The sequence below is a fragment of the Limanda limanda genome, chromosome 5 (assembly GCF_963576545.1).
Source record: "Limanda limanda chromosome 5, fLimLim1.1, whole genome shotgun sequence".
Taxonomy (NCBI): Eukaryota; Metazoa; Chordata; class Actinopteri; order Pleuronectiformes; family Pleuronectidae; genus Limanda; species Limanda limanda.
This window is the reverse complement of record NC_083640.1, coordinates 11,826,475-11,849,605: the sequence shown is the minus strand read 5'-3', so window position 1 is coordinate 11,849,605 and position 23,131 is coordinate 11,826,475.

The window sequence follows — 23,131 nt, the reverse complement described above, 5'->3', positions numbered from 1 at the left end:
GCTTGTACAAAATGACTTGTCTACATTAGAGACAGAGTGGCTCTCGTTTAGGAGGCAATGTAGAAGATTATTGGTTTGTTTCTATTTTCGCCCTTTGCTCCTCCCTCCCTACCCTCGCTCTCCTCCGCTCCCTCCCTCCCGTCCGTCTGCCATCAACACCGGATTGAAAGTGGCGACAGAGTCCCAGTGAAAGTTGGTTAATTTAGGGCGAGAGGGAAGGTAATTAGCATGCCCTCAGGCACGGCTAAGCTAGTATAGGAGGCACTGGCATAGTTTAGGTGTAAATGGGGGAAAACACCACGCTTGGTTTTGAGGCAATAGCGACCAGATGCTCTGACTCTCCTCTCCACAAAAGCCAATCCTGAGAGAGAAGGATGCTGCCAAGGCAACGTCACCACACAGGCACACACAACTGTAACTGGATGCTAATTGACGTCAATTCATGAGTGGTTTTCTTATTGCTCTGCGGTTATTCTGAGATTACATAATAGTACGATCAATATATTATCTTTAGTTACAGGAAAAAACATGACGGCGGAGGAGAACTTGATTGAGAGTGACAATTGTCTCTTTAAATGTATGTTAACTTATAGAAAAAGTATGTTGTTAAAACTTGCATGAGACTGAGCTTGTAGTAAAGTGAAGTACACATGTTGAACATGGGAGCATCTTGTGGGCACCTGCAGTGCATGGTATTCAAACACAACTAGATCCCCTGTAGCAGGTATCTCTGTTTAGATTAACAACACATTTAGACAGTGATTGAAAACTTTTCTTCCAGTGGGAGCAGGACAACACGCACAGGAGAGGCCAGTGAACACTAGAGGGGGAGCTTACCCATGATGCAGCCTGAGCTGCTGTGTCAAAAGGGAGCTGTTCTCAGGGCCCCACCACATCCACGCCTTTTATCACCCCTCCATCCCTCTCCCTCTCTTTCTCTCCCTCCTCACCTCCAGCACAGGCGGTGGGAGACCTCCAGGGATCAGAGGTCAAGGGTCGGGAAAAGCGGCGGGCCTTTTTATTGTCATTCTCCCATGGAACCGAAAAGGGGAAGTGTTTGTGTGTGTGTGTATATCAGGGAGGAAAAACACAAGAAAACTGTCAGTGATTATTTATGTATATTTGCAGGATTGCGTCCACAGACACCAGCGTACACTACATCTGGTTTTAACATGACATTTAATGTTGAAAACAGATTCATATTTCCAATACACATGCACGTGTAAAAATAACTAAGCACACAAGTTCAGCAAGTGCTATGTTGGTACTATATGTGTAAGGTGAATAAGTTGTGAACAGAGGGGTTTGGAGAGAGGGGGCAGGCCTGGCTGTTGAGTTGGTAAGTAGGGGGAGAGAAGTTTAGGAGGCCTCACACTGTGATATGGAGCTCTTAAAAGGCCTCTGGAGGGAGTGTAATATCAAGAGCAGGATTATTTCCCAATCCCTCTTCTCCTCCCCCTCCTTCAGTCCCCCTCTTCTTCTCCTTTCAGCTGACCCTCGTCACCTCCTCCCTCACTCTCCACATCATTTAAATGTCTAAAGAGTAATTGAATGAATTATCATAAAAAATTTTGACAAATTCATTGACTCTGCAGACCGAGTGAGGCAAACCTTTTCTTCCAGTTGTGTCTAATAAGACATGACATTTGAGATTAGTTTATGTGCCGGTTAGACCTTTTGCCTTTTCCCCTGGTTCCCGAAACAAAAGCCCCAACAAGTGCAATAGAGGAAAAGTCCTAAATGCAACACAGACTGCCGACTTCTAAGGGGGAATGTGGTGACTACAGAGCCTGAAACATGGCATCTATCCATTCTACACTCCTACATATTCAGACTGTGCTAAATTCTTTTTTTTATGCTTGTTTTGAAGATGGGCTTCACAAAACGAAGCCAGTAGCAAAGTGAAAAGGGAACTGTTGTGGGGGATGGAATTTAGTGCTGCACAGACTGTTCTCCCTGACCTCGGTGTACCCACATCAAAGGACCCTCCCAGCCCACTTCCCTCAACGCGAGCTGAACAGAGGTCTTTAGTGTGAAGGCTTGTGCTTGTGTGTATACAGTATGTGTGTGTGTGAATGTGTTGCACTGAAACCTTCAGGCTGCCTTGTATGCTGCCAACATGTGGTACTGTATGGCAACACCAACATCTCGGGCTTCACCTGAAACTCCCTGAGCTGAGAGAGGGAGTTGAGTGGCTCATAACGTTTTCTGCATTTTCCTTTTAAAAAATATTTCTGTATTTTTCTTTTTTCTTCTTATTTCTCTCTCTCCTTGTTCTGAATCATTAATTAAAATGATATGTTTTTTCAAAGCCGTGCTTGCTCACTCTACATCCAACACTCTGCGTTTTCCATTTCTGGGGAGTTTGAGGTTTTTCCTGTTGCCACTCACAGCTGTGGGCCCTCCTGTCTTTCGATGACGGAGGACAGAGTTAAATCTGGCGAGTGTGTGGGTCACATGCATGGGGTGCTGAACCTTTGCAAGGAAGATATTCAGGACACACACACACACACACACACACACACACACACACATCCGGGGCCACACACAAGCCCAAACTTAGTCTTGTTAGAGCCACTTGTTCCTTGTGTGGAGTTGTTTGTTGGAGGCAGAAGCTCGAGCGTTTGCCGTGACAAGATGAAACGGCCCGCTTCCATGCCTCCATGTGATGCAACAGCTGTGTCTGCAGTGAGTTGCTCATTATGCCCCCCACCACCACCAGCCCCACCACCACACACACACACGCACACACACGCACACACACACACTAATAAGTCTGACTTAACATGCACGTACACAGTTGTATCCGTATTCCTTCCTCACACCAAAGGCAAAGGAAACATCACTTTTTAAATTTTGCAATGAACTTCTTTTTTTGTACAAAAAACATGTTCCCCTTCGAACTCCCCCCCCACTCACACACACACAGACATACACGCAGACGAACACAGGACTCCCACTACTCCTGCTGGGTGAAAAATGTGTATTTGCTGACAGGCATGGAGAGGGCCGCCACCATGTGCCCCATCCGGCTGGCAAACGGCTCGATACATCATCGCGGCGCTCGCCTCTCCTCCAGTTCCCCGGCTCCAGTCCCAGGCCAAATCGAGCATGATATTCTTTGCTCACATCTGATTTCCCCCAGCCACCCAGTGACTGAGGATTCTCCTCTCCTACAATGGAGAGCGAGCGAGAGGGAGGGAGGGAGGGAGGGAGAATCTGGACACACTTTCCTGCACACACATCCGCGTGCACACGCACGATCCAGACAGTGAAACTGACAAAGGAAGCCACACACCCTTATAAGTAAGCTGGGACACACACACACACACACACACACGCCCGCTAACACACACACATACACTCGCTGACCTCTGTGCTTGCCACCACAAGGCTGCCACTGATCTTCAAATACAGCAGAGCATCAATCAGTTCGTGACTGCCTTTTAGTGTCATTTTTCTTCCTTCCCCTGGCTTTTTGTCGTCATCCTCTCAACCTTTCCTCTGCTCCTTGAGTATTCTTACAGGCGTCTGCTCTTTCTGGCTGAGCCTGCAGAGCATAGGTCATATTCAGTTTATCGCTCAGCTCCCCCTCACATATCGGGACTGTAAAATATCCCAAAGAGATAGAGCTGGATAATGTATGTAAATCCAAGTTGTTGTATCTCAGGCACTTATTTATTCCACTTTTTTATGGAAATCTTTTTGATTTTCTCTCTCTTATCCCAACCCTACCCCCCCCCCCTCCCTGCCTCAAAGTCTCTCTGCATCATAAACTTGAATGATACACAAATGTTTCATCCCGGGTCTGTAACCCGTGATAGCGCACTTCCAAGAAAGAAAAACCTTTTGAATTGTCTCATAAAATAAACTTCATACTGACATCATAGTTTCTCCTCAACACATATGAACGTTGTTAATGTTTACACACTGTTTTAATCATCTGCTATTGGTAATAGAGCAATCACAGTATATTATCTGTACAGTGCTACAGAATTGTATCCTTATGATCAGCTGTAAATAAATCAAAAGCTTGTGCTTTCTCCCAAATATTGGAAACTAATCACAATGTTTAAAACCTCATTATTATTTTTCGTGTGGTATTTATAGCTCCATGTCCCCTTTTTATAATAAATAATACTCGCAAAATTGAAATCCATGTGCTCAACAGTGTCTCAGCTGTTTAAATGTTGAGTCCTTGGTTATAATTTGTGGTCTTGCTTTATTTCAAAAGCTCAATAATGCTCACATTCAGAGCCCAATTAAGTGTGACTGTGTTTATTTTTAGCTTTATGGCAAATGAATTAAACTTCTCAGTGGAAGACTATTAGACGTTCCCTGGCAGCTGCCGCCTGCCAGCCAGCCAGCCAGCTCGCTGCTTTGGGAACGTCAACGCGCTGAACACTCACCCCGCAGAGCACATAATCGTGTTTACTTGGTTGAGGTCCCAAAATAAGTGTTATCTTAATTAATAAACAAATTACAAAATAATATAAAAAAAATTGTCAGCATAGAAGTTCATCAATTACCGGGATTAGCCGGGCAAGAAGCATGTAATCTACACAGAGACATTTATAGGACAACGATTATGCCACCTTCCCCTATAAGCCTTTATTGTGATGAAATTTGGAGCAATAGAGCACCTTCCCATTTCCCCTGACAAATCCTGTACTCCTCCTCAAAATCAAAAGGTGAAGCATTTAGCAGTCCGCCTCTAATGGGTAAAGCCGTGTGACGAATGAATTGCCCTACACACACCCAGTGGTGTGCTAAAGAGGGTGGAAAGTCAAGAAAACAGAGTGAAGGGAAACTAGAGAGCGACTGGGAGATCCAGCTATTAAAACGTGTTGAGATATACTTTTAATGAAAAAATTCACAGATTTATTCCCAAAATCCTGTCGTACGTTGTTGTGTTTCAGTATTTTAGGGAAGTTCCATACAGGATGTGGTGGATATTAACGACATATTGCAACATAAATTACTTATTACTATATCCTGGAGGGAAGATTTAAACTCTTCCCCCTCTACATTTTTGTCTTTGCTGGAGCCGAACGCGGGCTGTTAATTATGTGCAGTGGAGTGAAGTGCAGACTGAAACCCGTATTGTCTCATCTGGCACGGTGAGTCCTGCTTTACGTCTCTCCCAACACTTTATTTCTAGTAATCTGCTGATAGAACCTATGGATTATGAACAGCAGAGCATCGTAAGTAGGTTTCTGGCTCTCTTACCTGGGAATTTGCAACAGACCCTTCTCGGAGTGAGGAGGAGGAGGGGGGGGGGGGTACATGGATGGGATGCACAGGCAAGGGAAATCTCCATGTCTTTCCTTTGATATGTATATTTCCAACCACTTTCTAAATCGGATATTTTTCCCCCTCCCCTCACCAAACGCCACTCTCTTTTACTCGCTACAGTCGTCCTTTTTTTGTAGAGGATCAGTTTGTGTTTTCACATCTCCCTTCTACACGAGAGTAGACACATCTAATATACCTTTGATATGCCTCAGACTGGCATTTTCATCTCTACTTGTGGTTATGTTACTCTTTCAAGTCTTTCATATTATAAATATATACAAGGTGATTCATTGCGTGTTTACTTAAAACGAGCGCCACCGTCTTTTATTCGAGAATGTTTGCCGTATCCATGGCTGCATCCATCTGAAAGAGGAGTTATTTCATATAATCTGTCGCCGGGTGTACAGTCGAGATGGAGTTAATACCACTTCCACTGTACGACTGCACACCACTTCTTTTTATGTCCCAGTGTCCAGATGGCAGAAGCCCTAAATGTACCTCCTTTATGTATTAGTACTTCCGATCGTGTTTTTAATTCCCCTGGCATTAATATTCTCTAATGTCATCTAGCTGACTTCAATTAGTGCTTCCTGCTCAGAGCCTGGAGTCACTGCAGTGCGATGGGCAAACCTTTTGACCCACTTGTCGTAAATGTCAACAAAACATCTCCATTTCTTATTCTCTCTTTTTTGCAAGCTTGCTCTCTACGTAGAGATGTATATTTTAACTTTCCACGTGCAAGTAGGTCACATTAAGTGATTGCTCAATCAGAATGTCATTCAGCGGCACTCGCACAAAGTGTATTTAGTCTTTAAGTTGTCGTGTGTGTGTAATTAAATCTGTTGAATGCTGAATTATTGTAATTAAAAGGTTTGCCCCATTACAAATTAGAAGCACCTCATGACATATTTCCCCATGCTGTACATACAGTATAATACTAGCTTTTTGTCTTGCTTTAAATATTTAGCTGCCCACATATTGGGTTGATCTAAGAAACTATACCCATCTATTCAAAGACATCAATAATCAAAGGTTAAGATATCTCTTCACAAGCCGTAATGAGCAGCCCTGCTCAATTGTTACCATAGGTGTACCGATCCGGGGAAGGCATTAGGGACCGCACTCCGAAAATTTATGATTCCCATAGTCCCCCTCAGCAGGGATTAATTTTGAATTATTTATGCTCTTATACGCGCGGAGCTGAAACATTTTAGTAGGTGTCAGACGCTCACTCACAGATGAGGCTAATGTGCGGACTAGCAGGGGAACTTATGGCAGTCTCTTGTTATTTCAAGTCTACCTTTTTATATTCTACCCGCCCCCCTCGGGAAAAGGGGGGCAAGAGATGAAAACAACATGTCTCTTTAAATAGAAATATACAACGGAATGAGAGGAAAAGTTTGGAGTTGGTGGTTGGGGGGGCACTTGGGCTTTTGGTGGTTTGTTTTGTTGGGGTAAACTTCTCTCCGGCTCACTTGGAAGTGACTGCAGGTCGGCTTTGACGCATCGCTGACGGCCTCGGGGGGGTGCGTCCCTCCTTTATTAGGCGACGTCATGAGTGGAGTGTTTTATTTGTGGAATCCATGTCAGGAGTCAAATCTTTAATCATGTTTTTGTTTTCGCACAAATGAAAATGGATCGACGTTTTGAACCCCTGAAATGAAAAGGTGCTCCAGGTTAATAGTGGCTTATACTTCGCACAATTTGTACAGTTAGTCATTTCTAATATCATTAGGGAAATTAGGTGTGAGGTGATTTATTTGTTTATTCATTTAATAAATCATTTAAACCCATTCTGAATCTTAAGCATGCTAGGCGAAAGACGAATAGCCCGGCTCGCGGTGCCCTTATAAACAGGAAGCCAAATAAATCAGGTAATAAACTTACAACATGTTTTGCATAGCGCTAATTACTAGTGTTTTTAATTTGTCCGGTTCAGGCAGGGTTCTGTTGCCATGTGTCACATCTCATTGCTCTCTGGTGAGTAATGAATGATGTGATTCAGCCTAATTCATGTTATGGATATTCCCCCTGCTTTGTTCTCTTCATGTGTACTAATTAAATTTCCTGCACTGGAATAACGTGGCTTTAAATATGCAGAAATTTTATGTAAATTCTTATATTTTTTTTGTATTAATTTTCACTGTGCTTTTTACAGATCGGCTCAACATAAACAAACTGTAGTTTTACTGGACCACATGCTGGTTGTATTTATCATCATACTGTGCCTGCACACACAAGGACACACACACACACACACACGTACAAGGAGACACACACACACACACACCGCAGTGTCAGTCCTACAACCCTTATAACTCAAGCCAGGCTCTGTAATTGTGTTGGCAGCAGTATTGTCCTTGCCATAGGATCACTGCTACTATTGTACAGAAAAGGTTCCCTTTCTCGCTGCTCAACAATGTCTAATAAATCCTGGGGTGGGGAACATTGATGCTGGGCACTGACTGTGACACAAAAGAAGGGAATTTGGGAAGAGGCTGCAGAGGATAATGAACAGTATTTTAACTCGGCAGTTTAACCTCCGAGCCTGTCAGGACTGACCTTTCGCCAACCCCGGCGAGAGTCTGATTTCTCCTGTTTCTCCCATTTTTTTTTTTTTGTCCTCCTCCTCTTCTTCTTCTTCTTCTCCCTCCTCCTTCACTCCCTTCTCACTCTCTCCTCCTGCCTGCCCCTTCCCTTCCCTCGCCTTCCCCTCTCTTTTATTCTTCTGCTGACAGAGAGTGTACTGGAGTAAAAGAGATGGAGAGAGAGGGTGTGTGCGTGCATGTGTGAGTGTGTGTGTGTGTGTGTGCTTGGGGAGAGAGAGAGAGAAAGAGAGAGAGGGTTGGGGCCGGGATGTGTAAGAAGTGTCAGTCCAAGACATTTACATGAAAAGCAGTTAGTAGTTGAAAGGCGAGCTGTTTCACAATCTGCCTGTACATTTTCTTTTTTCTCACCCTTTCTCTCTGGCTAAGTCTCTCTCCATCTCTTTTATTGCCGCGGTCCATGCCCAGCAAATTGATGTGAGAGCAGGGGCGACCCCCACACGTCTGCTGCAGACTGGGAGGTGTTATTGACTCTCATTGAGGCCTACATGGCCCTCATCCAGTGTGACCTTTATACAACCTTTTGCTTCACCTGAGGTTGACCTTGAAGGAATGCGGCCCCTCCACATTTATATGTCTGCTATTATTAGTGCCCTCCAACTCGTGTTTTCCCCCCCGCCATCTCCCCGCTTTTTTCTCTTTAGTAGCTTTTCCATGCATTCACTCGGTTTCTCTCTCCCTCTCTCTCTTTGACACAGCAGAGGGTAGTAGGTGTAAATCAAGTGGGACCGTTTTCTTCAGCCGGGCCCTGATTAGTGCTGATGATGTTTCCAAAGAGGTGAAGGGGACAACTCGGAGGCCACTGCAGCTGCTCTCCCCTATTCACCTCATGCAGATTTATGTCTCCCTCTCGCCCTCTTTTTTTTCCCCCTCTTTTCTCCGCCACCCTCGCTCTTCTTTTTTCTACCACATTTTCAACATTATCAATATCGATCGGGCGGTGCACTTAGAACCTCTCTTTAACAATTGGCTCCTGCGGTTGATATAAGCATTTATGGTGAGTGCTTGCGGATTGAGGGAGGGGAGGGTGAGAGTGATTTAAAACAGTTTGAAAGATTTATATATTTCCACGGGAAGAGCCTTGCAGATGCCACGATGAGGGGGATTCTCTCCGCGGCGCAGACACGGCTCCATCAATGTAATTTGTTATCTGCATACGTCCGAGTTCACATCATCATGTCGTCTTATCTGCGGCCAAATGTTTACTTTTCGTGGATATTTCATGGGGGGGAGTCGAGATGAGGTCATAGTTAGTGATGCTCCGACTTATGCCGCTGTATCTGTCCCGATGTCCTGACCCTCCCCAGCGTGATTTATGATTATAGGAGTCAGCCGGGGCTTGATGGGCTTCAATCCATTTGGCTGAATCACTTAATGAACTTGACAGTGGTGGGAACATGTGAGAGGCGGCTTTGTCTAGAAATATCTGTGGTATTAGTACTTTTGGTAATATTTATTTTTGATGGGAAACATTTACCGCAGCATCTACATAGCAATTAGCATGGTTAACAAAATGCAAGAGGGCAATTTCTCATATCGACGCATATTTTTTTACAATGATAACTGTAATGAACGCCTGGTTAATTTCATCATTGGCCAATGTTCATCTCGTTTGAAGGCAGATATTTGTGTGTCACGCTTAAAAAACAACCCAGCTTCTCTTTGCCTTGAGAAATGTATAAGGGAACACGTTAAGTCTCATATAATGAAACATTATCACAAACAAATAAAGCAAGGTGTGGAAACAAGAGGCTGATCTGATTGAAAAATAATAGATTTTAATTTTCACAGGGAGCAAGTAGAATTAGTTGTTCCACTGCACCCCCCCTCCCCTGCACAGCATAAATAATTATGCATGGGTGACTAATTTGAAGACACTGCACGCTAAGTATACAAATCCCCCTTTCTTCCCCCTGCTCCGGGGTTCAGGAGAAATAACACATGACCGCAAAACAAAGGCAACATCAAGCTCATAAAATTAACATAGCAAATGACCTGAAGAGGAGGCTCGATAAATATTCTGATCTTATCACCTCTAAGTACTGCGAGACGACTAGAGAGCAGCCAATGAAAACATCCTCGTTAATCTTCTGTACCTTCGGATAAACTTTTTTTTTTTACAGGAAACCTTCTTTCCAGCAACTCTTCAGGGGGTCGGGACAAGGGCGCCTTCTCCCTAACTTGATAGATACTTTTTGGGAGATATCTGACTTTTGTGCAGACAGCTACACACTGACCTTGGACTCAAACTCAATTTAGCTTTTCCTTTCTTTTCGTGCCGCCTCCCTCTTTGTGATGTAGAAAGTCCTGTTTGAGAGACAATATTTAAAAAAACAGAAAAAAAAGACGTCTTGTTTTGATGCTGTATTGAATCAGATCTACAAAGGTGTGTGTGTGTGTGTGTGTGTGTCTGTGTGTGTGCGGGAGGGTTATGGGATTTGTGTTTGCGCGTGTCTGGCTGCATGTGCACTTGCATACATAGTTTGTGTCACAATCTTAACACCTTCCCTTGTCCTGTCTTTGCTCCTAAAGCTGTTTACGCGAGGTGAGGAGACGCAGCTTTGTACAAGTTTGAATGTTGTCTCTTTTCGAATGCTGTCGGAGGAAAACAGTCGCTTGAGAGATGAAGAGAGGATCAATCAGCCTTACCCTCCTCACCTGCCACATGTGTCAGGTGTCTTTTGGCCTGTCGTTCTTATGTGCTGCACTAAGATAAAATGCATAATCCGCCTCATTTGATTCAGGTACATGTTTTGTCATGCTACCATTTGGATGAAAGTGATGTTTCTGAGCATTTTCTTCGCGTACACAGGACTCTCTGAATCACCTCTGGATAATTTTTCTTCATCAAAACTGTAACACTGTAGTGATTAGTATCATATTGTTTGAATTTATATATTTCACAGTATATCTCTTAATTTGCACTTCCCAAATTGAACCCCTGTTCCAAAAGCTAAGTAATGGAAACAATGTTTCATGGTAGTTATTTAAAAAGTAAAATATGTAAACTGAAGTGAGATAATAATTACCATCATTTATAGATCGACAGATTTCTTTTAAATAAAGTTGCGGAGGCTGAATGACGGCAAAACTAAACTGATCATGTTTTCTGAAGTTGTCAAAGATAAGTCAATTATAAATGAAAACATACTAGAACAGAGTATATCAGTACGTATCAAAATAAAGATACAGCATAAGGATTTGAAGTTTTAAAACACATGTACACATGTCCCTTTTTGATATCCCATACTGTAATCCTATTCCATATATGATGGGTTTTATTGATACACATTCATTTATACATTGTTTCCTTTCCTCAAACCTCTGAGCTTCATGTAACAAGCCAAATAAATCACAATGGCTTTTTAGAAAATTCCAAATTTAGTCAGCTATTTGTCCAGGTCCCTTATTTCCCTCCCCCTGGTCATTAGACTGGTTGTCCCACTTGAGGCCCATAGGTTTAGACAAGCTAAAAGTGTCCTCCTCTGAGAAAACAAAACTCGTATCCAAGGCATCCTGCAGCAAGGACAAAATCAACACGAGGAAAAAAAAAGTTAGTGTCACCGCCGCCTGCATCAAAGAACAGGGGCATCTGATGCCCTAGTTTCTCTTTTGTGGCGCACTTCTACATGTGAGTTGAAACAAGCCTCCATCTTTACCTTCTTGCCCTCAGAAGTGTTTGATATCTCACTTTTCCTTACACCTTGACAAACACAGAATAACTGTGTGTGCTGGTGTGTGTGTGTGTGTGTGAGACAGCTGCAGATGAACGGGGGGGGGGGGACAGAATGCGAGTGTCGTGAACAGGTCGGGTCACTGACGAAATATGTCACTCCTCGTCGTTCCGCAAAGGCACACAACACACACGTTGCCGACGGCCGGGGCATAAATCACAATTATTGAAGTTTAAGACACTGACTGGTCTGGAGCGCACAGGGCAACACAGCACAGCACAGGGAACTTCTCCAAATAAGCTTGTCTCCCCCGTCTCTACCCTTGCTGAATGACACTCCCAGAATAGAGATTCGTGCGAGTCGCCGGTAGCCAAACGAGACAGGACAGGGACACAGAGTTGGTGTATTTTTCTGGGCACAGACAGGAGCCTCGGTGTCAGCACAGAGAGGAGAAAAAGGCAGGTCGCTGTGTGTTCTTGCACTGTGACCTGGTTAATTAGGAGAATATGTGTGCGAGTGGGTGTATGTGTGTGTGTGTTCAACTTGTGTGTGTTTGTGCACCAGCCGCAGCCACACACCGCCTCCTCCCGTCTCCGCCGCCTCGCCGGTGGATGACAGCGACAGGTATTTGTCATCACTATTAGTGAGTGATTAGGCCGGCGTTTCCTTCCCTGCTCTTACCACGTCACGAGAGGCAGGATTATGGAATTAACGTGTGATTTTTCAAAAAAATATGACAAGAAGAAAGGGGTTAGAGATCATGCAGCTGCTGAGATAATAAATGGCGCACAAACAATTGCACACAGGTCTATGGCCACACACACACACACACACACACACACATGCACACACACACATCGTTTCTTTCCTGTCTGCGTCTAGAAGATATGATTTCTACTGACATTGGCTCCAGACTTCCTAACACAGATCTGATGAGTAGACTGACCTTGTGTCAGGCTGACCCTGCGTGACCTCCTGTCCTCCAAGCCCCCTCAAAGACAAAGCCTCATTAAGCAGGAAAATGGCCCGAGAGCGGTGACGGTGTGTCTGTGTGTGTGTGTGTGTGTGCGTGGTGCCTGTGTGTGTGTGCGCCTGCTGTACTTCCGTCTCGGCCCCAAAACACCCCTAGTGGCTTCAGGAGGGTATTATGTTTTATTCAGCATGTGCAAAAACAATGCTACAGTACTACAGTGGTGGAGAGGGTAGATTGAATGAAGAGTAAAGCATTCAGATGACTGGTGATGTTTAAATTGTCAAGCTTATAGATCCGCTACAAGTTTATGGGTTTGTGTAAAAAGTTGCTGCTCATTAGATCTTTTTCTTCTCATTTCTGGCTGAATGTTTTGACTTAAATATTGCAGATAAACTGCCGCAGTTCATTCAAAGCAGACAGACGGCAGACACTTAAAATCACACTCATCACAAGAGTATGCGTCTATAAAGTATGCTAATAATTTTAACACTCCTCTTACATTTGATTTGCTGAACCTCGGAACTCATCCCGGGGATCAAAAGGGAATCTGACTTAAAGAGAGAATCCAGGTTCATATTTTTATTTGACTTTGTTCCCACATTCCTCAGCCTCCACGTTATACGAGCCGCGGCAGGTATTCAGAGAGCTATGTATGCATTGTAAAATTTCAAGGATTGTCGACTGTCGCTATTGTCCCCCAAAGCTTTAGCTAATAGGCTGTAAGATGTTGATTTAAGGACAAGAAGGGAATGTCAGCAGTGTAATAATAGGGATGCACCGCACGGAACGAGGAATAAAAGAAGACGTGTTACCTGGATTTGCATTTCTAATGTTGATAACTTAGCTTAGCAAGCAATGGGGGTGGTTTTAAAGGAGGGGGGGGGCTCACGTTTCAATCCATAATAGCTGCTTTTAAATTTATTGAAGCTAAGTAAGAATGCAAGTGACGATATTTTGTTCTGAGCAATTCACTGTACAATTAAGCAACAAACAATTCATGGGTAAACAACACAAATCAGACTTTTTCTTCTTGTATCAAATAAACAAATGAAATTTAGTGAAAACAAGTGAATTTAATCAAGCAACATCAGTGCAGCAGCTTTGGGAAATTGCTTATTTTTTCCCTGCAACAGTCCATAGCTTCCTCAGACATTTTCATGGCATTTTTTATTCATTCATAAATTTACATTTTATACATGATGTTCTCAATCCTCTAATATTACTCATACGCTTGTTTCTTTGTCTCGCGTCACCCTGAAGGTCACGAACAGGAGGAATGAAATTCGCGGCACAACAGACGTCAGGTGTCAGACTCTGCATGCATGTGTTGCAACATGAGTTTTATGACGATAATGATGTCTTGCCGTCTTTCTCTGTATTGACACCTGCCTCCCAGATCAATGGCAGACAGTCCAACAGGTAGACAGGCAGAAGAAAACACTGTGCTGTTAGTTCTCTCCACATAATAAGTTCCCCCGGGGTACAGCACGAGACTTTATAGCTGCTGCTTTCCTCCCGCTAAGAAACTTTGAGGAGATAAGGAAGAGGGAAGAACAGAGGGGGGAAAAGAGAGGATGATGAGAGAGGAGGGAAATTGGGACATGCTGCATATCAGTATTAATGATGAGAATGCTATGGATGAAGAATTTTGAATGAAAGACATAAAAGCGCCTTTTATTCAATAAGTTGTTATTAAATCCCAGGTATTTGGCTTATCTCAGTGGGGCAGTAGTCTTGCGGAGAGCACATTCCAAACAATAACATAATTTGTTCCTTGTTGTAAAATATTAGCTTCAACATCTGTTTAGTGCAGTTCCTGCCATCTCCTCTGCCGTCAGACTGCAGAATAAACAGCTCCTGAAACTTTGTTTTCAGGGTCATGAACTGTCTGTGTGAGGTGTAGAGGAAAGCAGAGAGGATGCTTTATAAAACGGAGTGTTACCTGTGGTTTGCTATTGGGGCTACTCATAATGCATGTGCTTTTAGGGTTTTTTTAATATGATGAATAATTATCCCTAAATCATGGCTTAAATCAGCCAGATGAACAATGTAGTAATTTGATTGGTGTCACATTTTAGGGGTAGAATTTGTTTTTACTTCATGTATTACCCTTCATTTAACTGCATTAGGAAATATATTGATATTTATAACTTTCTGAGAAGTTACATGATTCATCAGATGATGGTACGGATTGAAAGATACACACGATACTACCATTTGGAGTGGCTACGACGAGCTGACTTTTTCTTTGATATTGCCACAAACCATTAAAGAAAAGAGGATGCACTTGACAAAAGCAGGAGTGATATTTTGAGTAATGGGATGCTCCGCAGGTGTAGCCTACCTTCTGCTTGTAATAAATGACGTCCAGTCCCTTAAAGACAATTCTATTACCTCCCCAGTCATGTGCAATCAGTCTCTGTCAGGGAAATGGATATGCACACGTGTTCCCAAATCGGAAGCCAAGGCCCTATCAATACGGGCTGATCTCAAGATTTATGCCACTTGCTGGTGGCTGGTGGCAGGTAGGAGCGAACCACAGCCAAGTCTTTCATTCAAGATCAAAGTACAACCAGCCCAATCTAATAGATATGGAGGACTTCCAAGTGAATATAATGTGGTACGTTTTCATTGCAAATAAGCCTTTTTTACCAAAACTGTTTGTTTCATTACTTTTTCAAGCCAAAAAAAACAAGCAGAAAGTTTGCCACAGAATCTCCACCGCCGTGGACCTGTGATGGACCAGTGGGACTCATTATTTTCTCTTTGAGTCAGCATAACTTCCTCTAAATGCTCTCGTCTCCAGCTCCTCACAGAGGTAGCAGCATTTACAGACAAACATCACTTGAAGGATTAAAAACCCTGGGATGCCTCTTTTTTACATCCAGGGCCGCTTGTTGTTTACTGGCAAGTGAAGCACATGGCTTGAATTTTTCTCTATTATCCTCTGTTTTTTATTTATTTTCTTTCTCTCTGTTTTTTTTTTTTCTCTCTCGCGTGCTCTTCTTTTTTCTATTGCCATTTTTTGCATTTGCGCCGTGAGCATGAAACCAAAGTCAATGAGAACCAGGGGTGTATGGGTCCCAGCAGGGGTGAGGAGATCAGACCCTCTTTGAGTGTCACATGTGGGGCTGGTTAAACCAGGGGTAGACCTAAACAGTCACACACACACACACACACACACACACACACACACACACACACACACACACACACACACACACACACACACACACACACACACACACACACACACACACACACACACACACACATATGAATAGATGCATGTATGCTCCTTTGCTTTCATAGATGGGGGTCTCTGAGCAGCGGTGTCATTTTGTAAACCCATATCAACCATCCAGTACTTCAATTGTTATGGTGGTGATAATGAGAAATATATCTTGATAATACTCCAGTGTACCAATCCTGTAATGATGCTATTAGTTTACGAGAGCCATCAGGGAATCAATCATTCCCTGTGTCCATCTAGGAGCAGATGTACTCAATGCATCTTGTATTACTGTCTGATACTGTGCGTGTGTCTGAGCATGGACACACTGTACCGACTGAATGCACCAGATTTCCTTGAAGGTCTGCGCGCCCACTTACGACTCGCATCTTTTCTTTTCCCCCTCCAAGTTGCACCTGATACATTTCTCTCCTCTTGTGACTGTCCAAATATTTGAGTGGGAGAGACATTTAAGAGAGACCTTGAGAGGAGCACAATAACCCTCCACTTATTTCTCCATTGGAGGGGAAGAAATAAAAGCGAAAGGAAAAAAAAAGAAGCTTTCTCAGGCAGGGGCCCGGACATCTGGAGCGCAGGAAAACACCTAAAGCTACCCTGATTAAAATCACACTTTTCCTCCCGAGCCGTGACAAAATGACACTTAAAAACAGCGAGCCTTAGACTAACACACTCGTGAATTAGAATAATACAGCTTAAGTCTCTCTTTTTATTAGATAAGGGTAAGCACTGATATAACCGGCTCACGCTCTGTTTAGCTTGCGCGTTACACGCCACCTCCAAAACCAAGCAAGTTTTGTTTTCTTCTACCCTCTTTAGCTAATTTGTTTGTGGACTTTTTCAATTCTCATATCATCATCTTAAACTTTCCTCTTAAACCTTGACCCTGTGAGTTATTGTCGAGTACCGTGGGCTGGAGTGCAGGCTGGGTGGGCGGCCGGAGAGGCAGGAAAGAAGCAAGGCTACATGCAAGACTCCTTGGGATCTATTTACACAAACGGAAAGCTTTTTGGTGGGAGATAAAAGTCAGTACAGCATTGAAGTGCTTTTCCCATCGACTGAGGAATCTACCTCACATCAACCCGCCGCCTGTCACTTTAACAGATGTTTGGTTTAGGAAACTGTAAACGATGTCTGCATTTCCATTTTTTCTTATCTCCTTATTACTATAACTCTCCAAGCGCCATATTAAAGTCTTGGCATGGACCCGGTGTCTGCAGCTAAACACAAAACTTTGTGGTGTGTAGCACAAGCAACATGGCACACCCTGTCCTCAGGGAACAGATGAGGATAGAGAACCTGAGGATGTAAAATAAGATGGACCACTACTGCAAATTGACAGATACAATGAATAATAAATATGTGGCTGACTACCTGATTCCAAAAAAAGGCCATGTAAAAATCAAGCCCTTCGCTCTGTGACCCATTGTTTGTCCGCGTAAACCTCTACACGTTAATCCCTTTAGTGTTCAATTAATCCACTCGCTGCTGTTCCAACTTTGTATTACACACCGATTTGTATAACCCCGCTCACATAAGCTGTCTGTATCTATGTTAGCTCAGCCTTTGGTTTTCACAGCCTTCACCATCATCTCCATCACCAGACAGGCAGAGAGAGAGAGAGAGAGAGAGAGAGAGAGAGAGGGAGGGGGAGGGAGGGAGGCAGTGAGGGTCAACATCAAATGTGATGAATTCCTTTCTACGGAAAAGCTGCACGGAATGTCCTTGACTTTAATCAAAACTATTTGTTTTTGGGGCGGCTCGTCTGTTGTCTCATGCGCTCATGTCCACTGATAGCCTGACATTAATGACACCATAAATCAGGCCAAGTGACGCTGGGGTTTTTGGTAATGTTTCAGGGCCGCTACAGAGATGGCGGTCATCGAGGAGGATGAGGAAGAGGGTGAAGAATCGGTTGGAATGCCAGATTATGTGTGTGTGTGTGGGGGGGGGTTAACTAATAAAGGTCGGAAGCTGAGATACGCCAGAGCCAAGAGAACCAGAGCTTGGCAGCTTTTAATATGCATGAGATAATATGTTAGACACAAGAGCTACACGATCGTATTTTGTCGAGAATGTTCAGCACGGTGAACAGGGAAATAAATTTGCCACTTTTCCTCCCAAAAACTATATTTTGCGAAAAAAAAAGCAGCTGATTTGCAATACACGATTCTCTCCTTCCTCAATCCTCAGCAGCCACATGGTAACATTTGTACTTCAGCAGCATCAAAGACTTGGGCCAAACACGACTGATAAGCTGCTCTCTGTGGATATGTGGATGCCATGATTCTTCGCTGCACATCCCTCATCCCTCGCTGTGATAGTCTGCTCACATAAACACACAAGCCCTCGCTGGGCCAGGATCTAAACAAATCTGACATGATTGATTTTACAGAGGCTATGAGATAACTGTTCATCGGCCAATACACTATGAATAGAAAGGGCCCCCAGAAACCCTCATACAGTAGGGATGGGCCAAGAAAACACTGCTGCCCATTTGTGTGTTTGAATAGAGGGGGAGGGAAAGGCTGAACAGATGTTTAGTATTTCTAAGGGTCAGTTAGTGTAATTCCACCTCAATTAGTTAGGATTTCAGGCATTAAGACGTTCTGTTTTGGGTCAGTGTGAACTTTCACACGCCGAAATCGTTAAGAAATGAAAAAGCTTCAGTCTGTTGGAGGCGTAGTCGAGCTCTTGCACTCCATTTCTTACTTTTATAACATGCACATCTGGGTGGCAAATACAGGAAGCTCACGTATGCCCTTAACATATAATTTACTAATGAGCATTTAGTCCAATATAGATGTATTGCTCAATTAAAAAACATTTCAACATTTCACTCCTGTACAAATAAAAGGAAAAACAATCCTCTCTTGTCTTCATAATTGCACACTGCCATAGAGCAGCACTGTAAGTGGTGTGTGGCTTTTTCCCCCTTGTCACAGTCAATGCAAAAACTAAGGAGCAGTACATAGATCACAATCACAAAAGCTGTTTGGTTGAATCTCACATTGGCAAGAGAAAGCTATCTAGACAGTGCCTGCCAGTGTGCATTTCTAATCCCTAGATGGCTCATAGGCGCAACAAATCTTATCTATCTACATGCTGTCAAAAAATGTCACCGACATATCAAATGGGGAAGACGATACCTGAAGGAGAGGTGCTGGAGGGAGGTAAGAGGAGAGGAAATATACAACAATGTGCATTTTCACCAGCGCGCACACACACACCTACACAAATACACTGGAGAGACATGGAGCTGTCGTCAGTTGACAAACAAATGACAGACAAATGACATGTTGGAACACCTCCACCAGGCCCGATTGTAATCGCCCTGTGAAATTGTGCCAATAGCATCTCTTATGGAGAGGGAGGGGAGGGGGGGGCCGTGTGTCATTTTACACAAACAAAACCTCTGCCAAACACCGGATCTGATTGCTTCCACCGCCGTCAACTGTGTCCAATCTAATCTGTCTGTCAATCTGGGTTGCGGGGAGTGAGGACATGGTTAAAGGAGGGATGACGGAGGGGTGGAATGGTAAAGAGGGGAGCGAAGAGGTGGATTTGTGGGATTGGACGGAGGATTTGATGCTAAAGCTGTGGCAGTATGTTAACGTGTTTGCACCTGATTAAACTGATGGAAGGGTTTTGCAGGGATCCCCCCCTCCTCTGCTTTTCTTTGCTGTTTACACACAAGGCTACATGGATGTTTTCAAAGAATTTACGACAGTGGCAAGAAAATGTAAGCGAGTCTTCTGTAATCATGGATTCTAATCTTCAGATATGAGATTATCAAACTAAATCTATTTTAACTGATAAAATACAAAATGACTGTATTGTTCTGCTTCTAAAAACATCATTAGTCCAGTCAAACAGCCAATACTGGTGGTGTGAGTTAGAACTACTATTCAACGTCCTTGAGATGAAAATGAATTGCTAAGTTTATCAAGGGATCTTAAAGGATAATATCAACATTGCTCTTCACCAACTGTAGGTCTGTAGAAGTTGATTGGTTCAGCAGGACAATGACCACATACACTGAAGTAAATGCAGAATGCCTTAAAGACAATCCACCTGCTGGAGTACCCCAGTCTAAGCCCAGCCCCCAAGAGAGAAGCTGTGGGATGACCTCAAGTGACTGTTCCCACCAGATATCTGAAGAACATGGCTGATCTGAAACGAATGTGAAGATCCGATCGACCAATTAATGCAGAATTCAGGTTATTTCAAAGGGTTCAAATACTTTTTGAACTCAACTGAGGTGCGCGCCCCATGTTTAAATGCGTTAAAGAATCTCTGCTTTGTTTTTCTCTGCTTTCTGTGTCACTTTTCTTATATACATGCGCATGTATTTATGGAGTGTCTGCATGTGTTTGTGTGTGTGTGTGTGTGTGTGTGAGCGCATTTGAGGATGGGCTGTATTGTGCCTTGCAGGGTGGGTGTCACGCATCCAGCAGTGAAGCCGGTGGATAATTGGCATCATGGTCTGACTCTTAGCAGCCTGAGCTGACCCAAGAGCTGCAACAAAGTGAGAGAGCAAGGGAGAGAGACAGAGGGACTTAGTGCAACCTAATGACAGAGAGACTGAGTCCATATATAATACAGGAACACTGGGGGCTTATTTATTTATGAGTCCATGAGTGGGGATATGAATATGGTGATGCGCATGTGTGTGTGGGTGTGCACGTGTCTACATGGGAATGTATGTGCAAGCATGGCGAGCACCTGCACCATTAGTAGCAGCACATGAACACACTTGAGAGTTTCATGCACATATTTACTTGTTTTTGTGCAACAGTGAACAGCAAAAAGAAAAAGTAGATTATGAGTGCAGACAGATGTCATATTTGTTACCCCCGGAAATTCTTCTATAATCAATGGAGATGCACTTCCAATTGGCTGGTTTTCTACTTGATTGGACCATGACGAGTAACCAACCAAAAAATTGCATATATGTGTTTCTGTGCTGGTCAAATTAACACTCATGTGCCACACAGTGGTTCACATTTGTGTGGAGGTCCTTTACTTTGTGAGAAGAAGACAAAAGGCTTGTAGTTGTAATACATCGGCAAAAATAAGCTGTGAAGGAACAACAAACCTACTAAGACAATGAAAACACCATACCTATAACACCCAATTTCAGGAAGCTCTTATAAGGAAAATTATGGAATTTGTAACACTGGATGACCATTGTTTTCCTGTTGTCAAGGACAGAGGGATATTTGATACCTGAACCCAGGATACACTTTAGCAAGAAGGTGCTACATCTTTAACTTTATGTCACCAGAATTGTTTAATCTTGTGTCATGCCACACACGCAGCCTGCTACAGATTCCAAAGCAGCCATCAGTTTTTCAACTGACATTTGGAAAATCTAACTTAAGCGTGATGTCAACGTTAAGCCTGACTTCTCAGTGGGTAGATGAAGATTTTTTTGTGGAATCAAGAAATGCCAGGATTCCGCAGTGCCGCCACCTCAACAGCCACATTTGACAAAGTTGCAGCTGTGGGTCACAGACAAGGCCAGGGTTCATGTTGTGTTACGAGTCAGCGCTAGAAATATGACCAAAGCGCTGGATGATGGCAAGTTGCTGAGTTTGCCCTGTATGGCGCACACACTACAGCCAGTGGTGAATGAGGGTCAGCTGTCCCAATGGAGCATCACTGACTCTGTTAAAACTAGAAGGAAGATAGTCAGCCATTTTAAATAGTCACTGCTTGCCAAATCGCAACTTCACGACATTCAGGCACAGTCAACTTAGTCTAGGAAATGATTGCAGCAAGATGTTCCTACCAGATGGAATAGTACTTACTATATGCTGCTATCGCTGACAGAGCTGAGAATTCCTCTGGGGGCATAAGATGCTGAGCATGAGCTGCCAACCACACACAACACACAATGTGTTGAGCCTCCTCACACCTTTTGATTGACTCACAACAGAAGTCAGCTTCCATCCATCTCTGTGCTGAAATTGTTTTTGTGAAGCAGAAGTTAAGGATCAAATGAAACAGGATGCTTCTAACTCTGATGGAGGGCAACACCGCACATGCACCCGAGGAACCTGTTGCAGAAGAGTCCAACAGTAACGGCAACAGTCACAGAACCGCCTGGTACCAAAAAGCCACGTAGTCTTCTGCCTTAAGTGTGTGATGAAGTACTGTAGGACTGGTCATCTCCTTTAGTCAGTTTAGTTATTGTTATAAAAGATAGAAATATAGAATGCAAATTGAAAAGGGCCACAATTGACTTTGAAGGTCAGACTTTGAAGGAAAAAACACACCCATGAAGCAGCCAATAAATGTGCAGTCGGTGCATTTATCTGCAGAATGATCAATCCTAATAAGGCCAAATGAAAATGTTATGCATGATGCACTTATGACTCATCAAAGTGTCATGTCGGGCCATGCTCTGCGACCTTTGAGTGGATGTTTGTGTGTATGTTGGTGTTTGGCTCAGTGCTCTGCTGGCAGATACAGTATAATGTGTGCTTTTTCTTCTCCCTTAATTCAATCAAGTCCCTCCCATTGCCGTGGCCTCTTTATTCCAATTCGATTAGTGGGCTAAAGCCATCAAGATTTCCTGGACAAAATGAATGCTTGTATTAATCCCTGCAATTTCCATTTAAAACGTAAGGGCATCGACTTGATTAATAAGGGCTGATGCTGAATAATTACACAGCAAACACAAGGAGGGTTATAGGAAAAGCACAGCTGGGCCTGCCCCTAAATGCCCTCTGGGAAACCAAAGAAGAGGGGGGTCAAAGTAAAGCAATGGCAATGACTGAGGTGATGAATCTCTTAGCTGGCCCCTTATGCAATTAACGAGCAACGCTTCTATTAATTTGGTTCCCCCAGAGTGGTGACTGGTCAGATGTCTCAGGGTCAAGGGTCAGGGGTCGAGAGCAGGGGTCAAGCCAACAACAGCAGACGCAGAATAAGAGAGAAAACAAGAGGGGAGAAGGACACAGAAGGAAAACGAGAAGAAAAAAAAAATAACAGCCGGATCAAATTCCAATTTAATTTAACGGTCTGCCTTTATGTTTCTAACATCTCCACAGTTTGAGCGGGTATCTGTGAGTCATTCTGTGAAAAATCTGTCCACGAGCATTAGGTATTCAGGGACGTGGGTATGAAAGGAAACATCCAGTGCACATTTAATTGGGAGTGATCAATTGTTGCATGCAGTGTTTGAGCATTCAATAAAGTCCCAATCGATTGTAGGGTTGGGCCAAAGGGAGAGAAGACAAACAATGGTACTGCTCTTTAGGAAGCTGATTACAAGTTTACATTTATTCATTGAAGATATATCGTAAGGCCAGTGTGGCCACCGGCG